This window comes from Leucoraja erinacea, chromosome 14, assembly GCF_028641065.1.
Source record: "Leucoraja erinacea ecotype New England chromosome 14, Leri_hhj_1, whole genome shotgun sequence".
Classification (NCBI taxonomy): Eukaryota; Metazoa; Chordata; class Chondrichthyes; order Rajiformes; family Rajidae; genus Leucoraja; species Leucoraja erinaceus.
In genome coordinates, this window is record NC_073390.1 from 34,255,155 (window position 1) to 34,261,154 (window position 6,000).

Here is a 6,000-nt window from a genome sequence, read left to right on the forward strand (position 1 = left end):
GGAATAGGTCGGAGGGGTGTTGTTAGTAGGATAGTTACCTAAAATTGTGGAATTGAATGTTCATACCATCAGATTTTAAGTTGCCCAAGCAGAATATGAGGTGCTATTCAACAAGTTTTGAAGCAGTCTCACACTGGCAATGGAGGATGCCCAGGCTAGAAAGGTCAGAATGGGAATGGGAAGGGGATTTAAAATAATGAGTAACTGGGAGATCTAATAGGCCATAGCAGACTGAGCACAAGTGTACAGTCGCCTAGTCTACGCTTGTCTCACCAATGTAAATGAGACCACATCGGGGACACAAAATACAATAGATGAGGTTAGAGAAGGTGCACTGGAAGGACTGCTGGGATTCCTGGATGGATATGAAGGAGGAGGTAAAGGGACACATGTTATACCTTCTGTGGTAGCAGGAGTCAGTACCTGGGGAGGAGGGGTGGTTTGGTTGGAAAGGGATGAGTGACCAAGGAGTTGTGGAGGGTATCTCTGCGGAAGGCAGAAAGGTATAGAGATGGGAAGTGACAGGTGGTGGGATCACGTTGAAAGTGGCGGAAATGTTGGAGACTGATGCATTCGATGCGTTGGCTGGAAAGGTAAAGATCAGAGGAACTCTAACCTTGTTCTGTCTCAAGCAGTTCAAGTGAATTTGAGGGCAAGGTGGAAGTCAGTGGTAAAGTTCATGAAATCAACAATTTCTGCATGGGTGCTGGAGGTAGCTCCAATGCAATCACCGACTTTGTAAAGATGGAGTTGCGGGATGGTTCCGTGTGTACATTTGGAACAAGGTCTATTCAATGCAACTGACAAAAAGACAGGCGTAGCTGGGGCCCATGCGAATGCCCATGGCTACACCTTTATCATGAAGAAACTGAGAGGAGTCAAAAGAGAAGTTGTTGAGCCTGAGCACAAGTTCTACCAAGGGGAGGAGAGTGTTAGTAGAGGGAAACTGATTGGGTCTCTATTCAAGGAAGAACCACAGGGCCTTAAGAACTTTTTGATGGGGGAAGGAGGTATAAAAAGACTGGATGTTCATAGAAAAGATGAGGCAATGGAGACCAAAGAATTGAAAATCATTGAAGAGTTGAAGGGTGTGTGAGGTTTCTTGGTTGAAGACCAGAAGTGACTAGATAAGGGGAAAGGGACGGAATCAAGGCATTTGAAGATAAGTCTTTTGGGGGCAGGAAAAGGCAGAAACAATGTGTCTGCTCGAGGAGTTTGTGGAGGAGAAACGGGCTGGATGGGACTGGGGAATTATAAGGTTGGAGCCAGAGGTGCAGACAAAATGTGCAGGAAAGAACTGCAAATGCTGATTTAAATCGAAGGTCAACACAAAATGCTGAAGTAACTCAGCAGAACAGGCAGCATTGGAGAGAAGGAGTGGGTGATGTTTCGGGTCTAGACCCTTCTTCAGCCAGAGGTGCAGAGGTTGGTAACGGTCTGGGATTTGATGGCCTGATGTTTGTCTGTGTGGTCACAAGGAACTGCAGATGCTAGTTATCAAGAAAGGACACACAAAGTGCTGGAGTAATTCAGTGGTCAGGCAGCATTTCTGGAGAGCATGGATCGGCAACATGTCAGATTGGGATGCTTCTTCGAACCGACTATGTTGATTGTGAGGGCGCAGGTGTATGGGAGAGAAAGCTGGAAGAGAGGTGGGACAGGTGAAAATCTGGCCAGACACCAGCTCTTAGACACCTCCTCATACATACCCCTTGACCATAACACCACAAAATAAACAGAGTGGGCCAATGCTCCCTTGATATAGTAGAATGAAAGGTGACCTTAATGAAGCATAGAAAATTATTTTGGGCTTGAAAGAGCTGATACATTGATGATGTTTGCTCAGTTGAAGTTTCTAAAACTAGGATCAGAATAAGGGGGCAGCCATTCAGGATGGAGATGAGACACAATGTCTTAATCCAGAGGGCGATGAATCCATAGAAGTATCTATCCAGAGTAGAGGCTCAGTTTGCCTCAATCAAGCTGGATGGGGGAAGAGCTACAAGCTGTCAAATGGGTTAGTCCTGCTTCAATTTCTTGTTTTCTTATTTTACTGCAACCTTCCTATTTGCTTCAATTTTTTTTTCAAATCACCACTTGAATTGTCAATTTGATCAGCAGCTCCCAGTAATTTATACAGCCCTGTTGTGCTATTTTCTTGTTCACCTGTTAAATTCTTCAATTTATTTCTTGCATCTTTCCTAGTTTCCCTATACCTGTGCTATACCTTTTTCAACAGAGCCACCTGAGTTGTAGAGCATATATATTAATGAGAAGAATTGAAATATTATATTTGGGAGCATAAAAGATTATTGATGTGTTCCTGATGCAGATAAGGCAAAATTATTATTTCCCATTCCTAGTTGCTGTGAGACCTAATTGTTAAGTATCGACCCTTGGCTTCACTTTGGCAAAACGCATAGAGGGATGGTCAGTTTTCACACCACAATGGGGCACATGTAAACTGGATACATTTTTAAGAACAAGTCAATCACGTCTTAATCAAATATCGGCCAACGCATTGCTTGATTTAATGAATCCAATTTGTCATAAAGGGGAATCGATTCATAACCTTTGCAGTGCTAATCTAACATCAAAGCCATTAAACTGCCATTCTCCACAATGCCTCTTAAATGGAGGTCTCACTTACAGTAATTACCCCCTATCCCCTTGAATTTTACAGGAGTTACTTCATTTAATTACTGTGGAAATATTTGACAGTAAAACCTTCAGGAACAAACATTCAAGACAAATAGGACCTTGGGGACCGATTTTTGGCGTAACATGGAATACATTTAATTTTCTACAGGGCTTCATATGTATCCAACATGTCTGAGAAATAAGTCTATTCCAGAAAAATGTGGGATAGATTATATTCAACTGTACATTCATTCTATTTGTACCAATGTCAAGTGTTAGTGAACTAAAAAGATAGGACTGCCATTAAATGTTAAATTAATTGCTGATTTGATTAATGAAGTAGTGCTCTGGAAAGGTACAGTACACCAGGTACAGTACACCAGGTACAGTCCACCAGGTACAGTACACCAGGTACAGTCAACCAGGTACAGTACACCAGGTACAGTACACCAGGTACAGTACACCAGGTACAGTACACCAGGTACAGTACACCAGGTACAGTAAACCAGGTACAGTACACCAGGTACAGTACACCAGGTACAGTACACCAGGTACAGTACACCAGGAATCCTGGGACAGTCAGAAGGAAATACCATGTAAGATTCCGGAGGAGATTTATTGATCTGGACCACCTGGGACCCGCTATCCCATCATCCCCATCATCCCCCACTCCTCACCTCCCCCCATCCCACCCCCTCCGCTCTCCCTCATCACCTTCCCCACTTTCCCCTCCCTCTCCCTCATTGACCCCTCCTTTCCCTCAGTCCCCCCAGTCTCCCTCTTCACCTTCCCAGGATTTCAATGTAAACCACTGCCGGCGCAGTTTTCTCCACCACATCGACGACGGGGGGGGGGGGGGGGGGGGGGGGGGGGGCGAGTGGTAAGGAAAGTGCGGGAGGGGGAGGGGGAGAGGCCATCGGGGGGGATGGGCCGAGCGGCGCGGACCCTCGGGTGCAGTTCTTCTCTCTCCCCGTGGGCCAGAAGCAACAGTTCCAGCCCCAGCCTCAGCACCCAGGCCCAGGTCACCAGCGCAGCCTCTCCCCACCCTCGGAACCCGCACCGGCTTCAACCCTATCCATGATCCCAGTTCTGCTCCTATCCTTACTGGAGTGGCAGGCGAAAGGAAAAAAGTTGGCAGTCAGAAATTGTACAAATGCCGTGCTGAGGACCCTTTGTGACGCCAGTCAAGACGGCTCGTGGGGGCGCAGTTTAAATTTTTTTTTAAGTTAAAAATGTGATTAACTTGTAAAATATAACATCAATCTGAACGAAACACCAGACCACAGGACAATTATGAGTTAGGTGATGCAAAAATTGTAGCTTTATCGTGTATCATTTTGGGGTTGTTCCGGGATCACATGCGCACACACACACACACACACACCTAGTAACAGACAAGATGAGAGTTTTAGTAATATATAGATGGATAAAATATATGAGGGAAGTCAATAACAATCAGAGAATCAATGAGAAAATGAGTATGACACAATACAAATGAGATCACAATTCATAAAGCTGTTTCATAAATTCTTTCATAGTGTTAGATGTGCCAGTAACCCAGACTTGCCTCCTTCTTTATCCCACCTTAGTTTAAACTCTGTATATTTGATGCAAGTAATGGGGGGGGGGGGGGGGGGAGATAGATAGATAGATAGATAGATAGATAGATAGATAGATAGATAGATAGATAGATAGATAGATAGATAGATAGATAGATAGATAGATAGATAGATAGATAGATAGATAGATAGATAGATAGATATATGTCACGTGTACCAATTGGTACAGTGAAATGTGTGGCCGCGATACAACCCTACAAATAATAAAGAGCACAGAACACAATGGTTTTTAACACAGACATCCCCACACAGCAGGATCAAAGTTTCCCACTGTGAGGGAAGGCTCCAAAATTCAGTAATCCTCCTCCGTTGTCTTCCCATGGTCGGGGGGCTCCCGAACCCCCCGCTGTCGCTGCTACGGGCAGCCCGATGTTCAGGACCGTCGCCAGGGTGATGGAAGTCCGACGACGGGACTGGAGGACATCCTCCGTGGCTTGGACATCAGAAAACGGCCACCTCCTACCAGAGTCCGCGGCTCCCGAAGTCCACAGGCAGCGCCGGGCGGAGATTCAACGCTGGTGGCCCTTGGCAAAGGGCCCCAGGTCTCCGCAATGTTGAAAACAGCGCCGGCCGTGCTGGAAGCTCTACAGAACACAGCTCCGATGTAGATGCAGCAGGCCCAACACTCCGGAGCTTCCACGACGATCCCAGGTAAGGCATTGCCCACTCCGTGGTGAATCCAGTGCTGCGCCGCCGTTGAAGCTTTGGTCCGGTCCCCGGCAAGAAATGTCGCTCCAATCCAGGTGGTAGGCCGCAAGGAGGGGGGCGTGGACACGACTCGGTGAATAGTCGCATCCTCGCCAGGAAGTGACAGAGAAACGGTTTCCCCCTTATCCTACCCCCCTCCCCCACGTAGAAAAGTTAAAGAAACTAAAGAAACATACTTTTAAAACTAACTAAAAATTAAAAAAAGATAGAAAAACACACCGTAGGCAGAGGCTGCCTTCAGTGCGGCGCCCCTAGTGGTTCTTAATCAATAAATCAATCAATCAATCAATCAATCAATCAGTTTAATTCGTCACATTGCACATAAAGTGCAAGTGAAATGAATTTGCCAGCAGCGGTACAATGAAAAAGAACACACAAAAGCACACAAAAAAAAGTAACACAACATCCACCACAACATTCATCACTTTGGTGGAAGGCACAAAAATTGGCCAGTTCTCCTCCATTTTCCCCCGTGGTCGGGACCTCAACCCTCCGCAGCGTCGTTGTAGGCGTCCAGATGTGCAGACAAGATAAAAAGTCCAGGTAAGTCCTGAAACGGTGCCTCCCCCACCGGAGACCGCGGCTTCAAGTTGGTGTAGGCCGCAGGCCGGCGGTCGGAGATTTAAAGTTCGCGCCGCAGCCAGAAGCACCGCAGACCGCAGGTAATGTAAATGTCCCTAAATTTGTTCAGAATTATCCCAAGAATAAAGAATAAAGAAATGTCGACACAAGGGATACCAGATGCTGTAATCTTAAGCAAAAAAAACAATCTTTTGGAGGAATTCAATGGGTCAGGTGATACCTCAGATTGAAGTAAGGTCTCAACCTGAAATGTCATCTGTCCATTTCCTTCCACAGATGCTGCCTGACTCATTGAGTTCCTCAAGCAATTTGGAAAGACAAGTTGAGATAAATTATTTTGTTGTGTCCTGTCTTATTTTTTACACGTGGGTCTAGTGAAGATTCAATGAGCACCGTGAGTTCCTAGTGTATCCCATGACTATGTCAACCTAACAATAAGTTTCACTGCCCA